At 41.5% G+C, this 23,385-nt stretch overlaps 1 protein-coding gene across 7 annotated transcripts in view; it reads right to left on the bottom strand.

Annotated features, from left to right (window-relative positions):
* Positions 1–23,385, bottom strand: part of ncoa2 (nuclear receptor coactivator 2) — a 62,455-nt gene that overhangs the window by 33,424 nt on the left and 5,646 nt on the right. For 6 of the 7 annotated variants that reach the window (XM_085418635.1, XM_085418638.1, XM_085418640.1 and 3 more), the window contains exon 2: positions 11,353–11,435. The exons of the other annotated variant lie outside the window; for it this stretch is intronic. The gene's annotated coding sequence lies outside the window, so the exon portion shown is untranslated. The remainder of the gene's footprint in view (positions 1–11,352; positions 11,436–23,385) is intronic. 7 annotated transcript variants of the gene reach the window in all.

The raw sequence follows: 23,385 nt of genomic DNA, 5'->3' as shown, positions 1-23,385 counted from the left end.
GTGCACAAATGGATGAAGCAGTCATGATTGGCCAGAGAGACAGAGGAGAATCTGAAGGGTAAAAGACATTCGGTTGACAAGCGACTTGAGCACTGTTGTTGGCCTGTACAGTGAATGAACAGAGCATGATACACAAACGTCACTGTGCATGTGCCCTTGTGTTACGCTCTTTCAAATGCCATTAGGCTGCTTTCATGCCGAGGCACTGTGCTGTTCACTGAATGTATAACAGTCTCTAAAAAGAGAGGTTACAACTTTTATTAATGACACCGGAAACAGGCAATTAAACCCTAATAGCTAAGTGGCACTCTCTGCTCCGATTGGCTGTGCCCTGGCTTTCAGGCACAAGTTACCATGGGAATTCTAGACCTGATTGGCTCCACCAGCCCCGCGAGGCCAGATATGATTGGTTGCTTCCGTCTCCTTGACATGGCAGTAATGATGGGTCATTGTACGTTGAGACAAATAAGAGAGACTGGATGTAGAAGGCACGTCTCAATGACACCAATACAGACAGCCAGACACCCTGGCAAGCAGGCTGGTAGGCCATTTGTTGCTGGGGGAGGGCTCTGATCTTCACATGGGCAAACTAGGAAAGGATTTCTAATCCTGGAAAATGCGCTGGTTCCCAGGGCAGCTATAAACAGCTGGGCACTGGTGTTAGTACTTACTATACGGGAGCTAAGATTTGACTTAATTATCAACATCACCCCCTCGGGAAGAGCTCCTCAAAGCTTAAATGCTCTTGGACACAGTAGGTATGAAGGAAGAGAATAGTGGCATGCTCCCCAAGTGTGTGTCTGGCATGATAAATTCTTATCCCCATCCCCCAGACCTGAAGTGATGTACACAATTATGATGACAGAGATCTCAGAGGTAACACAGAACATCACAGTTATAGTTCCAAATGCAGGGATGGCTATGCCTAACGACTCTGCCGTGATCCTTACCGACTTCCCATATGCATATGCTTTATTCAATTAAAAAAATAAATAAATACATAAATAAATAATTTACCACCATACTTGCATTTTGCTTGTAGCAGACTAGGTAGTAGCACGAGGGGAGAAGTGCAATTCAAAACAATTTAATTGGACTAAATGATATTTTAATGCAGGCTATGTTAAACTCTGCAATAACAGGGCTGATGAGACTCAACACAGATTAATGACCGCATAAGAGAGTAACCTCATTATGTAGGGGAGTGATTGGCATATTCTGGAAGGCATCTATCAAATGTTCAGTTCATCAAGCTGTCAGCTCATTTAGTTCATTAGTGCTGTAAGTTGAGACATATGGTCCATCACTCATTACAAGCTACCTTATGTTAGTCATACACAGTGTGACATCTGTGTAAGACCAAGCAGGTTTTGCCAAGATTCGCACAGTCACAATAAAAGAGAGCCGGGCCACTTCTAAACAAATATTCTTCACAAGCCAAAAGAGCTACAGAACTGACGGATAGTACCTCAGCTGGTCATACCACATGTCCACTGGAGTAAGAAAGTGAAATTGAAAAGAGAAGTGTGCCCATACACAAAATTTGGGCCTCTCCATGAACTCTTCCTACACAATTAGGAGTTGCACAATCAAATTAGCACACATGTATGAGAATCAACAAATAAAAAACAAAATAGTGTTGTGGAATTTTACATAGCGATACTGTAACAATACACAGACACCAAATATTGGTATTTCATTAAATAAATGAAAATAGTCAGGGAATAGTAGCAACAAGAGGGCTTGACATTAAAATCAACCCCACAAAACCAAAAAAGACACCTCCTAATTCAGAGCAAGTTAATGAGTAAAAATTCATCAGCAATTTCCTTGCATCCACCAAACAAAAATTCATGGCTGCCTGGTCAGTGTACTGATTTTTTTCCCCCCCACATTTTGCCAATGACTACGAGCTGTGTTGACTAAATGTGTATTCGCGTTGCAACGATTGACTCCTACCAGGCAACCTGTGCAATCTTTCTGCAAAGAGTCGCGGCATGACTTGGACTGACTGCCACTGCACTCAGAGAGATGGCCACAGGTTTGCAAATAATACTGATTTATAAATGTAGACAACTGGTTGCTGGCTGTATTCTGGTCATATTCCTATAGAACGGGAAGGCTGATGAGCACAAATGTAATAATTAAATGTGAATTCCTATGTATGTAGACAGCAACAGATATGCGTTTTTGATGGGTTATCACAGCTAATTATTATATTATCAGATACATTTCCAAGTTGCATGTAATTGCCAACTTGACCCCATTCAGTTGCAGACTGATGGCAGACCAACTCCATGTTACATTAACATTCTGGTGATTCCCACATCTAATTATGATGTCATTATGTTGCCTAGCGGCCTCCTACCAATGGGTTAAAACCATCTATTTGTAGTTTATGTACCTATAGCACTTCATAATGGTTCATAACAATAAGACATAATCTAAATCTCATTAAAAAAAAATTGCTTTGCTATACAATGTCATTTTATGCTTTTTTTTTGTTGTTGCTCTTGACATTTGTCAACTATAAGGCATGGATCATAATCAAAATTAGATCATGAAATCCTCTTTAACATGTCAGTATACACTGGATTAACACAACCTTTTATACCAATTTTTCATTATACACTTCATAATAATGGATTGGATTTATATAGCGCTTTTCAAGGCACCCAAAGCGCTTCACAATTCCATTATTCATTCACTCTCACATTCACAGACTGGTGGAGGCAAGCTGTAGCCACAGCTGCCCTGGGGCAGACTGACAGAAAAAAAAAAAAAAAGTACATAGTAAAAAAATAAATGTCAATATTGTGCCATCGGCCCCTCTGGCCAACACCAGTAGGCGGTAGGGTAAAGTGTCTTGACCAGGACAGAGAGCCCAGGGATCGAACCGGCGACCTGCCGGTTACAGATGCGCTTCCCAACCCCCAGCGCCACGGTTGCCACTTTATGTATAATGTCTTTCACTTTTCTCATTGTGATTAACTATATCAGTTTTCAAACAAGCCAAACAATACCGCATCATGGGGAGTGTAGTAGTAACTATGGTAGTAAGCAAGTCAGTTTTGTTTGTTTGTTTTTTTATATCATGAGGAAGACCATGCAACCATGACAAACATTAGCCTGTAGACTGTAAGAGACTATCTGGAATCAATTTGTTTAAAAGGGGGATGTCTTTTACATACTTTACAGCTGGCTGCAGCGGGCTGGGAGGAGAGAGAGAGGAGGGGGGAAAAAAAAAATCAATGGGAAAGTACAATTCCATATAACATGAAAATGCAGCCATTCCTGTTCTATACTTTTCAAATCCACTTTGAGAAATTCTCCTCAAGGGCACATGCAGTAGTTGCTGCACGTGTTGTGGTCTAGTGTCTTTCACAAACCCTCTGGCATGTGGTCGCCTGCAGACAGCCTTGCATGTACCATCTGATTACAGAACGTCACTCGTACACAAGCCGGCCATCACACACTGGCCGTGGAAACTATAATGCCTGCATAATAATGCACTTGGAAATTATCCTGTGGTCACTGAGGTCCTCTAACACACGTTTCCATGCAGATTTTCCACAACTTGAAAGCTGTTAGGTCTCAGCTCATGTAAGTGCAGTAAACACTTACCCACTGCCCCAAATTGACACTTCATTACAGTTTTACATCTTTAGCGCATCTGTGTGGCTGATTCACAAGGCTGAATTAAAGGTCAGGTAATTAAACCTCTGTAACAGCCACACCCACTAGCATAGCAACACAACATTGATGACTTTCCAATAAAAGTATCCGATCAGTTTTAATCAGAATTATTGATTTTGTCAGAACTTAGACAGAAATGCAAATATGTAATGCTTCCCAGCGTATTAAAACCAAAGTGTAAATAAAAATAAACCAAAAAACAAATGCAAGCAAAAAGCTGGAGAAATCAATTGACTTTGAAAGTACTCTGTGCACTTGAGGGAGGTGCTCATAGGTGAGTGTCATTGCTTATATCTTAGGTGTCACCTAAGTGCAGACTCTCCACAACGGACCTGGAGCCAACCAGTCTGGCGAGGATGGACTGAAGAGACAACGAGGGGCTGCTGCTAAGGTTGCCTCTGCTGCTTGAGGCAACCATCTTTCCTCTGATCAAACTCAGCTGCTTCAACCTTTACATGACATACACTATTAGATGGCAATGAGCACATCCACAGCACAAAACAGAATTTATCTGCATCTGTGAGGAGAGAATGGCACAATACAAAACACTTCACTTAAAGAATACACAGAAGCAGAGGAATTTGCTCTGCAGCGACTCAGCTGGGAAACAGTAAGATGAATAGATTAATGTGCAGTATCTCCACCTTTATGGGGTAATATGTGAGAAATCTTTTGAGCAATTTTAATAATTGAACTTTCATTCATGCACACAGAGAGGCTGGGAAAGAGCATTTTAATTCAGATAGGACTTTATAAACATTTACAACACCCTGAAGTAGGGCTGGGCGATATATTGCGTTTTTAAATATATCAATGTCTAAGGAGCTTGGAAAGAAAAGCGTCTGGACTTATTTGAGTTGCTTGAAGACGTTTCACTTGGGAGTTCCCCCCCAAAGATTTGGGGGGGGATACTCCCACTGGGTTTAAATCTGGGACTCCCCACCATTTGACCTTAGAACTGAAGAAGCTTCTCGGATGAGAGGTGAAACGTCTTCAAGCAACTCAAAGAAGTCCAGACGCTTTTCTTTCCAAGCTCCTTAGACTACGATGACCTGGATGACTGAGAACCTTCACAGACATAAATATATCAATATATTTTTATGTGACAATATCGTTTATATAATGTTACTCTGCCTCGCCTTTCTCCTTCACTGAACACAACTTCCCCTCCCCCATCGCTTCACCTGCAGGCAACGACAAGATGGACACGGCAGCTATCAAAGAGGAGCTGGTCGGTAAAAAGAAAACATTTGGAGATTACGATTTTAGTGCTGTCAGCGTTAATCTCGTTAAAATGACGTTAACGCCATAACTGCTGTCAGGGTGTCAGTCACTCAGTAGAACTTGGGAACAGAGCAGCTGCAAAATCTGTCTTTGTTATTATGCTCAGCGTCTTTTAGTTTACATTTTGACTGCACAATTGCGAGCTTTTTGTTATGCACAAAACCAACATTGTTTTATTTTATTTATGGAGCATTATTGTTTAATAAATGCTGATAATTTATTTGAGTAATTTTTTTATGTACATCTACGCTCTATGATAATAAAAGTGCCCGTGTGAGATCTGGGACACAGCATGACTAAGAACTCTTTTTGCTCTTACTTTATGGCTTTAAAAAAAAAATATAATAATCGCGATATATATCGTATATCGCCATCCAACTAAAGAATATCCAGATATGAATTTTGGGCCATATCGCCCAGCCCTACCCTGATGTTTTTAGCTGTATTTCCAAACCGTTAACAATGCAACGGTTTCTGCTACCTTAAATCGGTTTGTAATACTCTTAACAGTATACAGCTCATATACCCACAAAAGGTGAACCAGGTTTAATGTGTGCCACCAAAGGGGGCCTTTAAAAAACACTGAATCACCCATTCTAGTCATACTATAATGATGGGGGAAAGGGATGCAACGCGGGGGGGGGGGGGGGGGGGGGGGGGGGACTGTGTCTGATTGCCAAGAGGAGAGGGTATGTGCCAGTGTGCCATTCCTGTAATCATGTGGGTTAGCAGGGCTTTGATTATAGAGACACACCCAGTGATTCTGGAGCTCAGAGAGCTGGGCATGACTATGCATCAAACTGCATCAAAAGCTACTGGGGAATCGTTTGAAGTCTCCTGCACTATAATAATGAGAGCCCTTCCAGAAAGTGCAGAGCCTCTGTGGGGCACTGAACATTGTCTCGCTGGTGTGTAATCTCTCCTCAGTTGGCTCCTTGGTTCAACAGGCCCCCTGAGAGAGAAACGGAGAGCAAGAGTGCACCAATAAAGACTGCTTCTGGAGCGCTGCAACATGGTCCATTTATTTCCCACAAACTGAAGGGGAAATAGTGAAAGGGGAGGGGCACAGAGGACTCGTGGCTTCTCATTTTATGCTCTCGATATTTGCGATGGGTGAAAAGATGTGCAGAGAGTGCCAAAACACAAAGAAACATGACGGGATCATGTAAGATGGTATTAAAGACAAATGCGTTTGTCTTAAAAACAATATAAATATCAGCAAAATACCCAGTGGGGTGGGGTCTGCAGTGAACTGCTGACAGCTGCTATTACCTTAAACCAGATGTTGTGATATTAGGCTTGGGCTGAGAAAGAGGCAAAAAGAGATGGAGGGATGTATGTGGTGATGGATTTAGTGTTTTGGAGCAATATGACAATGGCGCTTGAGTGATGGGTATTTCCCTGTAGATATATTCCATGTAGAGGAATCAATGGTGAACTGTGATTACAATAATTCAGAGTCAGTAAATGAACAGAGGGGACAGCAACACAGCACGTTTTGTTTTGTCTTGGCTTTTGTTTTGTTTTTTCCCCATTTAAGAGAAGGTTTGCAGAGTGTAATGGCTTGTGTTTAGTGGTTCAAATGAGTGGTTCAAATCTGCAACAAAGGTTAACTTTCAGTTCTCTCCTCAAAAACATAATCACTTACCCACCTATACGCTTACCATGACATTTAAACAACCATTGTTATGAGGGTTAGCCAGTAAACAAAGTAAATTCTTTATTCAAATTACATGTGTCCAAAAAGTTAGACACAAACACACAAACAGACCACTGCTGATTAAATCAACAGAGAGGTAGGATATTTGCCTGCTACCAAGTCCCACTCAAGCATTTGTCCGCTCTAGAATCACTGCAAGGTAATGGCTCTAAAGTGCCCGAGTGCAACCAAGAGCCCGGTCCCCATTTACTGAAAGCTGATCACGCTCATCAATCTTTTAACGCTGGCAGTCACTTCAGGATGTCGCAGGATGCGAAGCAGAGGTCTGTCGGTATAATAAGCACAGAGTGCTGGCTTCTGGCTGTCCGAGAAACACACAAGATTGGTCAGATAGGTGAAGTGAAGTGTCAGCTATCGAGGGATGGTGAAATTGATTAACTGGTATAAGTAAGCGACTCCCCACAACAATCCAGTCAACAATTCATCTGTGGCTGACAGCAATGCCAGAAAGGAGATTCAGATATCACTGCACAAATCCGATTACGGAAGAAGCTGGAAGTAGGGAAACTATGAGCTGATCTTTGAAGTATCAGTTGCTTGATTATTTACTTGCAGCTGTATATGGCAGTACTAAAGGAATTACCACGGTTTCTACAAAGGTCAATAAAATGTAGCCTGATCTTCATCTAAACCACAACTGTAGAAATGCACTGATGAAAGTACTGAAAGTGCGTAAATCTCTGTTTTAATGAATCCCCCTAGAGTCAGGTGTTCCAATCAAGGAGATGCTACTGAAAGTGTGACTTGCAGAAGGTTCCCCTCCCTCTAGATTAAGCCATTTTTTATGTCATGTCTTAAGATTGAGGCACAATTCCCACCAACCGCTCAGAATTTTCAAATGATCTCAGAGGAAGTGGCATAAAATTTAAGAAAGGTTAGAAAAGCATTTCTAATTACTTTGGCATTCATGAAGTAAAAAAGACACCAAGAATGTCTACAAGTCATGTAGTCATCATTGTCATAGGAGTGGAACAAGTTTAAAAAGGATAAAATTCAGGTTTTTGAAAGGCCGAATTGAAGAGTACTGACCTTAACTGAACTAAGATGCTTTGGCAAGACAGAAAGGTCTATTCAATTAAAAAAAAAAAAAAAAAAAAAAAAAAAACACACAAACAAACAAAAAAAAACAACAACCCCAAAACAAAACACTCAAATACTCAAGTATAAAAGGAACAGGAACAGTCTAAAATTCCTCCTAATAATTGTGCAATAAGTATCTGCAGGAAAGGAGTTACTAAAGTTAGAGTTTCATGTTAATAGTTTAGTCTGATTGTGTGTCTAAAACTATGACTTGGATGTAGATGAGAACAAAACAGAGCACTCCAACAGCTCAAACTTTATTTTGCAACTGTACTGTGCGGTGCTGAGAACTGCATACCATCTTTTTTTTTTTTTTTTTTTTAATATTCACTGTGCCACTGTGGATCAGCACGTGGCAGCGCATTCAAGCCACACAGACACACTTAGAGTGTAGCTACGTTAAACAAGTGCAGGCTGCATCAAAAATACAACAAAACTCAGAACATGAAGAAGAAAATCCAGTTTTAGCAACAGCAACCAAAACCATGCCATCTTATGCAAACTATTATGATGATGAATCCCCTCAGAAAATGGTGTAAGAACAGTGAGCAATACAATAATCCCAGGCCCCAACTGAAATGTAACCTTTAAAATAACAGAAACTTAGTAGTAGTAGTACTGGTTCCAAGAGTAAAACATTCTTTCCCATCCATCCATCCATCCATCCATCTTCATCCGCTTTATCCGGGGCCGGGTCGCGGGGGCAGCAGCCTAAGCAAAGAGGCCCAGACCTCCCTCTCCCCAGCCACCTCCTCCAGCTTATCCGGGGGAATACCAAGGCGTTTTCCCAGGCCAGCCGAGAGATATAATCTCTCCAGCGTGTCCTGGGTCTGCCCCGGGGCCTCCTCCCGGTGGGACATGCCTGGAACACCTCACCCAGGAGGCGCCCAGGGGGCATCCTTGTCAGATGCCCGAACCACCTCAGCTGGCTCCTTTCGATGTGGAGCAGCAGCTGCTCTACTCTGAGCCCCTCCCGGATGGCCGAACTTCTCACCCCATCTCTAAGGGAGAGGCCAGCCACCCTTCGGAGGAAGCTCATTTCTGCCGCTTGTATCCGCGATCTCGTTCTTTCGGTCACTACCCACAGCTCGTGGCCATAGGTGAGGGTAGGGACGTAGACCGACCGGTAAATTGAGAGCTTCGCTTTTACACTCAGCTCCCTCTTCACCATGACGGACCGGTGCAGCGTCCGCATTACTGCAGCTGCAGCCCCAATCCGTCTGTCGATCTCCGGCTCCCTTCTCCCATCACTCGCGAACAAGACCCCGAGATACTTGAACTCCTCCACTTGGGGCAGGAACTCATCCCCGACCCGGAGTGGGCACTCCACCCTTTTCCGGCTGAGAATCATGGCCTCAGATTTGGAGGTGCTGATCCTCATTCCCGCTGCTTCACACTCGGCTGCGAACCGTTCCAGTGCGAGCTGGAGGCCCTCACCCGATGAAGCCAACAGAACCACATCATCTGCAAAAATCAGAGATGAGATTCTGAGGCCACCAAAGCGAAAGCCCTTCGCCACTTGGCTGCGCCTAGAAATTCTGTCCATAAAAATTATGAACAGAACCGGAGACAAAGGGCAGCCCTGGCGGAGCCCATCACCCACCGGGAACGAGTCCGACTTATTGCCGGCAATGCGAACCAAGCTCTTGCAACGGTTGTATAGGGATCGAATGGCCCGTAGCAATGGGCCAGACACTCCATATTCCCGCAACACCTCCCACAGGACACCCCGAGGGACACAGGCGAATGCCTTCTCCAAGTCCACAAAACACATGTAGACTGGTTGGGCAAACTCCCATGCACCCTCAAGTATCCTGGAGAGGATAAAGAGCTGGTCCAGTGTTCCGCGACCAGGACGAAAACCGCATTGTTCCTCCTGTATCCGAGGTTGGACTAATGGACGAACTCTCCTTTCCAGCACCCTGGCATAGACTTTCCCAGGGAGGCTGAGGAGTGTGATCCCCCTGTAGTTGGAACACACCCTCCGGTCCCACTTCTTAAAGATGGGGACCACCACCCCGGTCTGCCAGTCCACAGGTACTGCCCCTGATCTCCACGCAACATTGCAGAGGCGTGTCAACCAGGACAGCCCTACAACGTCCAGAGCCTTCAGGAACTCGGGGCGGATCTCATCAACATCAACATTCTCTCCCCTCACACACAAAATGGTTGAAAAGGTCTCTCACTTGCAAGAACAGCTGAATCTGGACACTGTTAAGCCTTTAAAGCCGGTCGGAGCGGGCACGCTCCGTTTTGCAGAACTATTTTTAAATCCCACATAGAACCGGAACCATGTAAGCTAGCGCAATAGTTTTTTTTGCATATGAAACCGGAGGAGTTGTACTTACATCTTATGCCATCAGCTTGTCCTAGGTCACGGTTTCCTTCCACATATAGCTTTGCAAAAATTGCATAAAAAGTGCTTGCAGGAACAAAAACATAATATTCCAGAAACACGCTTTGCCGATCCGATCAGCTGTTCGTAAAACTTCCTACATTGAAATAGACGTCAGCGCGAACGATCGCATGTCCGACATGACCTGCCCGAAACTGGAAGTGACGTCATTTTCACGGAAAATGTCGTTTTTTTTACTTGTAGGCCTTAAAAGCCCATACTGATGTTTTTAAAAGTTATGTTTGACTTTATGCTTTTCTGAATAGTTTCTGGGATGCTTAGAACTCAAATTGCACTGCTTTAAATAGTTTATTTTGATGCACATGCTGTTTTTTTTGCAAATTTGCATCATAGGTTTGTTTTTTCTGCAGTATTTAATAATTGGTGTATCTCAAAAATAAAACTATGAAGACACTCAAAATAAATTTCCTGTTGTTGTAAACTATTTTTTGCAACTTTTTTGTATTTAAAGTTTTGAGGGATAAACCCATTAAATTTCTCCAAGTAGAAGTATATGTAAAAAAACAAAAAACAAAAACGATTTTCAATTTTTTTATAGTTTATTGCACTTTTTTGCAATTTATGTAGTTACTATGGACTTAATGCATACATATAATTAAAATTGGGCTATAATGGTTGTATTGATGTATAGCAACTTGAAATGCTCCCAAAAAATGGCACTACAGCATGTAAAAATATAAAGTAAGCTCTGGCGGACTTGGTTCTATGCTAGGTCTTAAAGGGTTAAACACAAAGAAAGGGGTCAGGCAAGAGCTGTGGTAGATCAGGAGAGACGGTTAAGAAGGCCTCGATCTCCCAGTAATATCTGCATCAGGCAGACTGATCCCTCCAAAGGGAGCTCTAACCTGTAACGAAAATCTTCACTGTGTAGCTGCTCCTCTCTTAAAACTACAAAACTGATCTAAGAAGCTGGAGATAATAGAACACATGAACAAGGTGCTGAAGAAGACATGCAAGATTGTTTTCAGACAAGCTTGAAGACAAATCTAAACTCCCCCCCCCAATAACTTATTAAGGATTGAAGAAAAAAAAAGAAGGTTTGAGCCTTGCATCATCAGTACATCTGGTCTCTCTGTGTTTGGAGAGGAGTGCTTATTTGCCATGTTGCACAGCAGAGTTGCGTTAAACAAGAATTGGCTTTGGCTTTGCTTCTCACCTTGGCTTCAGTCCAGAGAGTCCCTCAGGCCATTGCTGCAAGACGTTAATGCTAGGAAACCTTTATGCATCATCCACTTCTCCCTGATGAAAGAAATAACAGCAGAATTGGGGTCCACAGTCCACAGTGTGAATCAGCACAACTCAGGACAAAAATAAATTAAATCTGTAACTGTGGTATATTAGAACATGTTCTAAGTCAATAATGCAACATCTGCATGTTGTAAAGTGAAGACATATCACGAAGCAGAAAGCCTGGCCTTATTTTCTTGCAACTGTAGCATTAACAGTTTACATTAAGTTAGTGTGAAACTGCAAGTTAGTCGTCTGCAGTCTTATAATATCCTTGGGGATTGTGAAGCCTATTACATCGTGGAAGACAGTGAGCACCTTTTTAATCATGGCATACAATTAATTAGATCCAGAAAAAAAGGTTTCAATTTTAAATGATATTCCCACTTGGGTAATTATAAAATGCAATGGTAACTTTAAAAAGGACTCTGCCAAGTTATTTGGCTACACTGGGGGGTGGGGGGTGGGGAGTAAATGAAAGGCTTCAGTAGCCTCACGCAGTCGTCCTTCTGCATGAAGGTGCCAAGTGAGTCAGCCGAAGGAATTCACTCACGTGATGTCATTTGCTGACATAAGAGTAAACTGATTCCTCTCGTGAACGCTACACAACTGCACGGCTAGAAGCCATGTGGAAAGGTGATATTTGGCATTCTCAACTGCTGCACACGACACACTTCAATACCTGGCATCTAAGAGGAGTCAGGGAAGGGTTACCAAATACTTTAAAGACAAAAATAAATTAACAATTACTGTCAATCTGCACGAATTAGCTCACATGTCTGGAAAAACTGCTACAGTCAATTTCATTTAAAGAAAAATGTCAGTATTACTGTATTTATCAGCTCCACCTTTCATTTCCTCTTTCTAGTGGCTCTTAGTTTTCATCCTCTGGAGGAATTTTCACTAATGCGATCACATGCGAACTCACAAAAAACCCTTAATCTGTGGGCTGAGCGCGAAAACACTATAGAGTTGCTTTAACATTAATATTCTGTACATGCTCAACTGGATCAATACATGTCAGAAGCTATAATCAAAAATAAAATGGATCTCACGGATCTGTTGTTTGGATCATGAGGAGTTATTGCTATGATGCACCACAGGGGGGAAAAGGGTGGGTTACGAGTAATGCTGAAGCATCCTTCCCATTACATCACTTTAACTGGCAGGTAGCATCTCTCCAATCTCATCTAACAATATCAATAGTTCCTGTGACACAGGGAACCCGGTGGTGACATTACCGGTGTCATCGCAGACTAGGATCAAGAGTCATAGCAGAAATATGCAAGACACAAGCATACAAATTATGTAATTAAAACTGAGCAGAGCTGCCCCTAAGAAAAAGGCGGCGTCCCTTTAGATCCATGGAACCTTCATGTTGTGATTGCAAAAACAACAACAAAAAACCAAACACACACACACACACACACACACACACACACACACACACACACACACACACAACACTGTCAAGCCAAGCTACCACTGTGCTTAAGCCGCAACATTAACTGAGTTATGTACTAACATTTATCCAGTAAGACACAGACACACAAAAGACGCTTGCTACTAAAAAGGCCACAAAACCTCAGTACTAGAAGTCACAAAGTTGCAGACTCACTAACAGTGCTGGTCACACAAACCTCAAAACCTGTCACTGCGCTCTGTATGGCCTCAGTCCAACCATCTGTTGGCATTTAGAAAGAGGTCAAAGATCATGAGGTCAGAAGTTCAGGTTCCCCTTAAACAGACTTCAGCCAATTAAACAGTTAACTGATAAAAGACAGTTTCATTATACGCAGCAAAAATCCCAGCTGAATGAAAGAGAAGCTACAAACTATGAGGGAACTATGAACTACTATTTTATCAATAGCGTTTACTTCCAGGTTTACACAGCTATAAGGTGGAATCAAATGTGTGCGTGAGACTTGCACTCCACTCTCTGATATGACACATCAGATGGAGAGCTGATGCTGCTATGTGGATCTCACTAAATCAGGGACTACAATCACCCACTACATTTTTAGTTAGTGAAGTTGGGAGTCGACCACACTGGAAGAGGGGCTTACTAGAGAGGCAGCATGTTACCGCTGTGTTATATCCTGACATTAGTTTGCTCTGCTGTGATGCATACTCTGCCACAGGCTCTTCAGATATGCTATTCAAGACCTAATCAGCATTTCTAAGGAGCCAGTTATGGTGTACTTTACATTTGGCTTGTAGTGCTCATTATCCATGTAGATAAGTGCGGTGCTAATTGACAAGATAAGATAAGACGAGATAAAATTCCCTTTATTAGTCCTGGGGTTGGGAAATCATTACGGCAGAAAAATGAAGAGTACAGGAATAAAATAAATAGATATTGTTATTGTTAGTGTGTTCCTTGATTTTTGGTGCCCACTTAGGGCTGTGCGATATGAACAAAATCTCATATCCCGATATAACAATTCTATCGTCCCGACAACAATATAAATCACAAAAATGTAACATTTTCTGTAATCTCGGGCAGCTCGACTTGCGGGAAGTGTTTCCAGCTGCGCATCGTGTACCTGGAGTCGAGTGTTTTAACCGATGCATGAAACTATACATTTTTAGACATAAGTTGTAACGGCCGCCGTTTTCTTTTTGAGTATTTATTACATGGCGTGCTGCGGGGAAAAGCCTATTCTAACGTTTGAGTCTAAGGTTTATTTTTTTAGCACCTGGCGGCTCTTTTTTACTTCTCATCCGTAAATAATCTGCTGTCTATGCACACAGCAACAGATATATGATTATCGACAACTTGTCACAGTTAGTTTCTGTACTATCAGAAACAGATTGCATGTAATTGCCAACTTGATCCCATTTAATCGCAGACTGACAGCAGTCTGACTCTGTCTTACGGTAACATTTATAACAGGTTTTAGTGTCCATGTTGCTTTTTTTCAGCAGTATCATGATAATATTGTATTGTTGAACCTTAACAGCAAGACAGACTATTGAACATTGCACAGTTTGAAAACTATTGTACTCAGAGATATATCAGACCTCAGACAAGCCTTAGTTCATAGCCTTAGTTTGTAGGAACCGGGTCATGATTCCTGGAAAGACATTGCTGTTAAGTGACAAATGTATTTTTTTGGCACATTGAGTACCACAAGGCAAGTGCCATCAAGTTCCATTATACTCAGAGGGCAGAAATTTCTAAAGCCAAAACTGGGTACCCCACACCAAAGCAATTTTGATTGGTAACATTTTTGCTCTGGTTGATGCCGTTATCTAAAGCCAAAACTTAGTAGTTGCAATCCCTTACTGCTTACTGTTCATTTTGAGTCAAAGACTTTGTCATTGAGGCTGGGCTAAACAATGCTACAAAGCCAGCCAATCAGGTTTTCATTGGACAAAGGGTAGATAGTTCATGACCATAAGAGCCAGGTCACACAAGGGTTAAGCACCAATGGAGCTATAGCTATGTGCCTTCTGAATAGGGCACTAATGGCCATCAATTTAATTAAAAAATAAAAATAAACAAAAAAGGTTGATGCCTATCCTCATGGAAATACCTGGCCGTTAAGTCCTTTAAGCCATTGTGATGTCAAGATATGGTCAAGACGCTGTGGTAAAAAGAAAGGCAAAGGAGAAACTGCAAGGTGTACAGCATTTTGCCAAACTGAGATTTCCTACGATCTTGAATAGTTGTGATGATGATGATGATGCTGATGGCGAGTGCTAGCTAAACAGAATCAGCCTGAGGTGTTGGGTTGAGATCTAGTGACCACAAACGCAAACAGCATTCACATACTTATTTAAACACCGAGTCCCCCCCTCATATCTTATGAAGTGGGACATTGTCACCATTGGATACCATTCTTATCAGGAAATAAATGTGTCATCGTAGGATGATGATAATCATTCTGAACAACTTGTACAGATTTTCATTTACTGCTACAAAGAATACAAGCAGCAAGCACAAAAGGGGAGAGAAGGAAAGAGCCTGCTATCTAAACTATTTGACTAAAAATTCAGTGATTTTTAATCCAGTGATCAGTGAGATCAGCATATACAGAGATACGCTCATTAATAATTCAAAAGACTGGTGCAGATGAAGCCCGGTGTTTGGTGCACTTACATATGTTGCTCAAATAGCAACAGCTAGCACCTTCAACTGTGACCTCACTGGGAGTAAACGCAAATGTATAACGACCGTAATGACATTAATAACGTGTGATGTGAAAGGTGAGTCACAGTGACAAGAGGAAGCACATGGATACATGTGTGTGTGTAGCTAAAAGAGCCACGGGAACACGAGGTTGAGAAAGGGTGTGAACAGAAAGAATAATCTGTGGCCAATTGTATCAAATTTTAGGATGATCTGGAACTTGTCTTGTGACTTCTCTATATATCGACTGCATATCTGTGTGTGTGTGCGTGGGGGTGGGTCTGCCATCTTTTATTGGTTGTCACAGTTTGTAAGGAATTAGTTCCCATGGCGCCTGAAGCTGTACAGTGGAAGCAGAATCAGGATAAGGCTCCATGTTAGCGGGGGGGGGAGGGGGGGAGGGCAGATCAGCTGACACAACTATGTCACTTTCTCAGCCAAAGACTGAGACAATGTGACAGGCTAACAGTCACTGCAAACACACACAAAGACTGATGAATCTGCAAAAGGCTTAAATAAACGTGCTTCAGTTTTTAGTTCTATGACAGTAGCAAGGATAGGGAAACGGTTCCAAATGCTGTCTTCTGCTTCACGCTACACTGTAAGCATGAGCCCGGTAATCATCTGTGAAGCATGTTTAGGGGGATGACTTTAAACCTCAGCATTACCTGATTAAGACAACTGCTGCTGCTCTGATAGTGGAACATGTAATTGGACGAGACAGACTAAAGACCTACGCAAAGCACCCTTCTCTTCCTCTCTCACCATTCCTTCCATTTACACTGTATCCCACTGAAACACTTGTATATGCCAGGTCAAGTAGACCCTAACCTATTTGACCTACACTTGGCAAAGCACACACTGACTATCTCAGTGGAAATTACTAACAGGAAGCAGTCAGTAGTAGCTGAGTTGGTAGCACCACTGCCTCACAGCAAGAAGGTCCTGGTTTCAAATGCAAGCATGGTTATCCTCAAACTTGTGTAAATGTCATGCACTAACTTAGTGTCCAGGTGGCGGGGAAAAACCCACACAAAAGATTCTTGATCTCAACAGTTTCACTTCCTGGTTTCATAATTTGCCAAAAAAAAAAAAAGAAAGAAAGAAAAAAAAAACCCCCACACACAATCATCTAACACAACAGTAATTCATACTTTTCAAAACATAGAGATGCTTAGAGATGGACAAATAGAAAAGCCAGGGCTTAAGTTCCTTAAACTTGCCTTGTGATTGCTGGGGGGTTACATATTCCTTATTGGGCACACATTGGATGTTAGGCTCTAAACGGCTTGAAAAGACTGAAGATCTGGATCACTTAAACTCTGGTGTCATGTTTTCTGAAGAACTGAAGCACAAATTAAATCTAAATTGAAAAGATTATAAATGAAAATAGCTTAGAAGTTTTAGTAGGTGCGATTTTCTGCCCCTGCAGTTCAACTTGTGTGTTCAGAGGTGCTCTTCTGCAAATCTTGGTTGCATGTAACCAGTGGTTGTTGAGTTACTGCTGCCTTGCTATCAGCTTGAAGCAGTCTGACCATTCACCACTGACCTCTGGCATCAAAGCAGCATTTTAACCCAGAGAACTGCCACTCACTGGATTTTTTCTCTTTTTAGACCATTCGTTGTAAACCCTAGAGATGGTTGTGTGGGGAAAATACCAGTAGATCAGCAGTTTCTGAAATACTCAGAGCAGCCCATCTGGCAACAACAACCATGCCACGTTCAAAGTCACTTAAAACACCCTCCTCCTCCATCCTGATGCCCAGTTTGAACTTCAGCAGGTCTTGTCGACGATGTCTACGTAGCGTTTTACTGCGTTTGGCCTCATTCCAAAATGTTTTTTTCTGTGACTTCAAAAGAATTTTAACTAGACCCAACAATACCTTTCAGTCCTTATTAGTGCGCATTTATCTAGTGCATAATGGTTTTATACCTTTAGTGCACATGGCTATTGTGCACTAGATAAATGTTGCCCAGCTTGTACCTGAAAGAATAACAAACTAACAGATAAAAGCATTTGGAAATTATTGTAGACTCCAAATGTTTAGGATAGTTTAAATCAAGCCGAGAACAGCAAGAGTAGCTGTTTGTCATGGGTTATGTAGTTCTTCTTTAATTGATTTTTATTTCTTTTAGAATTTTGTTTACTATAATTGCCTTTTTATCTCTGAGGAAAGACTTTATGGACTGCCATGAGTGAAACTGTTGGAGGCATTTCTTGTCTTTTTTGTCTCTGTTGGTTAATTTCTTAAATAACCAAAGAAAAAGTAAGTACATTTTTGATTTAAAAAAAATGGAATGAGAAAAAAAGAAGTTGAAGTGCCAGGCAACTTTCCAAACATTAGTGATATATTATTTAAATATTCAGTTTATGAGGATACGAAATTATTTCCTGTCAGCACTGCTTTTAATACCAAAGAAAGCTCTCCCCACTAGAAGAGTTGTTAAATTAAGATACTGTCAGTTGGCTTCCACGGCGTAGCATCAGTGCTCAGCCTCTCCTGTGTAATCTCCTCTCCAGCGAGGGCCTTTGTTTTGAACTCCACTGCCAGATGAGATGGGAGGGAGTTTTGTTTTGACAGCCCACATCTTCAGGTGCCAAAACCACAAATCTCTAGAGTTCAGGCATGAATGGTAGCACGTTAACATGCAAACAAACACATGCACACTCACATACAAACACGAGCGACAAATATCTGACAGTTCTGACAGGAAAGAAAACATTTTATTAAGTTATTAAGCATTTGAATGCTTGCACATGTGAATTTCAATTACTATTTTTTTTTTTTTGCTTAAATCCGGACTAGAGATTTTTGTGAAAAACAAAACCAGGTTCCAGCTTAAGGCCACTATAAGAGCTGGCCTTTAAGGATGTGTGTGGGCTTTAACTGCACCTTGGTTTTTTGACGTAGGAATTGGATGGGTTAAGGTTACCAAACAGCTAACCCAAACCAGGCATTTATCCTACAAGCAAGTTGCATCTCTTTAGCCTAAAATTGTTCTCGTCTGTATCTTAGGTGGTAAAACTCCACTGTTTACCAAAATCAAATGTCAGAGCCACACTTTTGCATGGTGGTATGCATGCATACTTTCAGTACTCTGAACAAAGACTTAAGTTTACATCTCTAAGGCTGTCAGCCTCGCTGTCAGTATTTGCATGATGTGAGCCTGTTAAACTTAACATCTAGAAAAAAAAGATGGTTTTGTGTAAAAAAAAAAAAAAAACAAAAACAAAAAAACACTCATAAGTGAAACATCACAGAGGAAAAACTCAACATACGTGTTGCTTTATTTTTACTACTCTCTCCTTCCGCATGTAGTAGATTTAGATTGAGAGCTGAAATAATTTGAGCAGTCAGACAAATTTTTTGACTATGCTCAAACCCATCTGCTGTTTGGTCTCATCACAAGCTCTCTTCTACATTCAACAACAACAAAAAATAAATCTTTCAATTTTTACTTTACACTTATCATAATCGAAGCAGATTAGTTCAGCAAATTCTTGTTAATTATTTCCTCAATTATATAAAAGCCCAACAGCTGAAGTGCTGTTGTTATTTGGTTACAGTACTTCTGCTTTATACCTAAACTCTAGTCCAGATTGAAAACACAGGTTGGCTAAGGAGATTCCCATGCCCACGGAAAGCAGTAAAGACAAAGCACGCAAAACCACATTATAGGTCACTGACGAAACGCTGCTGAGTCAGCAGAAAGAGGTCAACAGAGAGATGAGAGAGATGGGAGGGTTAGGAGAAACCGCACTGGTCAGAGTTTGACTCTCACAATGTGCACAGAAGTGAAAAGCCTGAAACTCAATCCCCGCATTCCTCTGGCTTTATGACAAGCGGGTGAGAAATGCTGCTGCTCTGCACATCATTCCCTGCCACCCTAGCTCGGCCTGTGATGGCGGTGGAAGTGCGGCGTTTACCTCTGTCCTAGAACAAGAGTGAATGCATGGCTTTCTCAAGACCAATTCACACTGCATATTTTTGGACCACCCACCCAACTCCAGCAGGCAGCTTGCTCAATCCAAGTTTTCTCTCCCTCCTTCAGTGCCAAGGATTCCATCCTGGGCAGTGGGAAAGATGCCAACCACATGCTAGCACCCAGAGCCACAAACACATTGTGGCAGAGGAAAAAGGCAATTCACCCACTCACACAAATTAAGACAGCATACTCAAAGACCCTTATCTACAACTCACTACATCCTGTCATGCATCAAATTAGAAAACGCCAAGCTCCCTTTATCATAAAGCTCTCCATGAATGTCTATTTATTTAGACATTTAGTTTTATTTAAGTAATCTTTCCATTACACTAGCGATGACTGTGGAAGGAGCTCCTCTAAAATAATAATGAGCACCTTACGCATTGTTAGATCTACAGTATTGTACAGCTGAGCCATACCAGGTTAACAAACAAAAGGGCAAACAGCAGCAGAAGAACAGCCACACAGACATGTGACCTCTGCTGTCTCCTCTGGTAAAGCCAAACAGGCTAAGGGCACCTTCTTCTCAATAAGCAGTAGATATCACAATATCATTTAGCTTAAGAGATCAATATGCACTTTGCTGTGGCTGACCTACATAAGTGGAGGAGCGCAGAATGTTGAAATCATTGGATTGTCTGTGAGCATCACCATCCCGAGAGGCCTGGTGGAGTCTCCATGGGAGTAGGGCATGAGTCAATCTTTGTGTGTTGATGTTTTTAAAACCTTAATGTCAAAACATTCTCAAACATCTCACAGGGTTTCTCCTGCACAGAAGCACCCCCAGAAGAGGAAAATCACCAGCATTTGTAGTATTTTTTTTTTAAACAGATCTGCTAAATGAGATTTCATCTGTTTAAATAGTTTCACTAAAGGTCATAAAAGGAAAATGCACTGATGTCCAAATAAGGCTACACAGACTGCAAGTTGATGTATCACAATTACATCAAAGGCCCATCTTAAGCCAGGAGTACACCCTTAACAGTGCAGGTGTTTCATAAGCTAAATGCCACAGAGAAATAGCCCGCCCTTATTATGATTAAATGCAAGATTAATAACATTTACTTACTGAGCTTAAATGTTCTGAAATATTACATTAAACTGACATACTCATTATTTAGCACAGACTGGTGTCCTTGAATGCCAAATACTGAGCACGCTTAAGGCACAAGTTATAACTCTAACCTCAGAATTAAACTTCTAGAGTCCTGATATCAGCACAGCTACCTTTGCTCTGTTTACGGAATAATACAGTCCCAATCTAATCATTGAAGCTGGCCTAAAGATTTCTTGGTTAAAAATAGAGCTGGGCGATAGAACGATAACGATATGTATCGCGATATAACTTTTACTCGATAGAGAAATTAAGCTATCGCGATAGACTTCGCCGCTCTTGTCCTCAAAAAAAAAAAAAAAAAAAAAAAAAAGGTCAGCCAATCCAAATTAAGTAGCGCAGAGCCGAACCAATCACAGCCGCAGCGTCACGTCCGCGTGACTTGTTACGTACAGCACAAGTGCCAAGCCGCACGTGTGTTTGTTTGGGAAGCAGCCAGCGGGTAATGGAGCCAGCGGGTAATGGAGGAAATGAGTGTGCCGACTAGAAAAATCAACCGAGCGTGACCGAAGAGAAAACAGATGATGGTTGCAATGCCGGAGAGATTGTCGAACGGAAGAGCCAAAGAAGTTCCGTAGTGTGAAGGTATTTCGGCTATTTCAAGTCTGACAAAAAACAGAGTAGCGTGCACTGTAAATTGTGCCGAAAGCAAGTCTGGAAATACAATAAACTGGTGCATGCGTCACACTGTGCGCCACGTTATTGTTTCGGTGAAATGAATTTCTACAATACTGTTACTGTTAATTCTACTCTCTGCAGTGTTTAAATGCTTACATATACACACAGTTACTGTCCCTCCACACATACGACTCGGTTCTGCTTCTATGCCCCAGCTTTGTTTACTTTTTCCCACCGAGGCTTCTAGACTTCTGATTGGCCAACATTTCGGCACGGTTAGGAATCTAGCGCCACCTGCTGCTTTGGCATGTTCATAGCAGCGTTTTCCTTCATTTCTCCCTTTATGTGTGGACGGGATTATTTTTTAAAACGAAAACCTCCGTTTTCAAAAATACCCATGTACCCGTGGACGTAGCCTCAGTCTCTGACTGGAAGCGCTAATTCGTCATTCGGCTTTTGTCAGACTAAAGTAACTGTTAAAACTGTTTGAAAAGCTCAGCTATACAACAAGGAGAGATTGAGAATTTCCTTTTAGTTCTCAGTTTATTTGATATTGACAAAAGTTAGTCAGTTTTGTCTGTTCTTCTGTAAAACAAACTAAGATTTATTTTTAGAATTAATATTTTGTTTCTAAGTGGAATTGACAATTTAGTCTGTTTTGTTTGTTCTATTTTGAAACTTAAACGCTTTAGCGGCTGCCTTTTGTGTAGTTTGCAATATTTGCCTTTATTTATCTGAAAAAGTCTCATGTTCCTTAAGTACATCTACCCTGTTGAACTTATTATGGGAAATAAATATTTAAATAAAAACAAGCTGCTGATTATTTCACATTTTACTTGTGAGCAACGGCACATTTAAATCTTACAAATATAGTTATTTGGCTTATATCGTGATAGATATCGTTATCGCCTGAAATGAAAAAAACATCGTGATATGAAAAAATCTCATATCGCCCAGCTCTAGTTAAAAAACAAACAAACAAAACAACCTTTAATGCCTCCATACTGGAGACCCTTTGTTGTTAGCTCTTTCAACACTATGTAGCTAGCCTTCTAGCCAAATTGTACTGACGCGTGACATAGTACAAGGACATATGCATTAAAAAAAATTAACATAATTGTCCAATAGATCAGTTCCAATCCTGTATATCAACTTATCTGACAATATATGATGAGAAAGCATCTTCAGAACTTTCTAGAAAGCCCACAAGCAGTTTAACTAAAAAGAGAAACCATATCCAATGTGGTTTCTCTTTCCACTCCACATCGCAAATAGATGAGATGATTGATTTGAGTTCATTTAATAACACAATGAAAACAGTCTTGAAGCACAGAGGGGATAAATTCTCCCCCCCCACACACACTTCTCCTCTTGGCGTCAAAGCCCTCACAGCTTTTTCACCAATCATCTCGGCCTTGCTTCAGATACCTCTCCTCTGCCGTTACACCCTCTTCTCTCCCTCTGCTGTAAAAACCTGGCCATTACCCCACAGCTCATCCCTCACGCCCACCCAGGACCTGTCACATTGCTGTTTCCATGACAACACAAACGCAGAGACAGCAGGGTGAGATGCCCAGCAAGACAAGGCATATAGATACCAAGGGGAGGGGTGCACCATGTCAAGAAAACACTCACAGCATGTGATGGATAGATAACACAGCATAGGTAAATCTGGTACATCTAACCTACCTACAAACAAGAGCCACTTTAAGGTAATAATTCCCCAGTGGTCACTGTAAACTCTGTTAAAAGCAAAGAAACACACTGAATTAAATGTGCACACTTGAAAACAGACCAGCGATACATTTCAACATTCTCATAAATATGAAGCTGCACAACTGTGAGTGTTAGCTGTTGTCTTTAAAACATTAAAGCCCTCAAGTAAGTCAGAGGTCTGTGGTGATGGTCAGAGCGGACTGTGCTAAGCAGCAGACACATGGATGTCATCTTCCAGCCTGGTTCAAATGAGTCAGCTTAACAATGTTAGCAACTGTGTGTAGTAACAAGAGGAGTAGTTTTGTTCACCGCTAAAATGTGACATGGTTAAAAAGGCTTCTGATGTCATTGTTTAAATACTTGTGTGTTAAAATTAACCCAGCATTATCATT

Source organism: Rhamphochromis longiceps, linkage group LG9 (genome assembly GCF_057381845.1).
Source record: "Rhamphochromis longiceps isolate RC_006_pf linkage group LG9, R_longiceps_female_GT1.1, whole genome shotgun sequence".
NCBI classification, from domain to species: domain Eukaryota; kingdom Metazoa; phylum Chordata; class Actinopteri; order Cichliformes; family Cichlidae; genus Rhamphochromis; species Rhamphochromis longiceps.
Note: the sequence above shows the minus strand (reverse complement) of the source record. Positions and strands in the feature narration are given on the sequence as shown.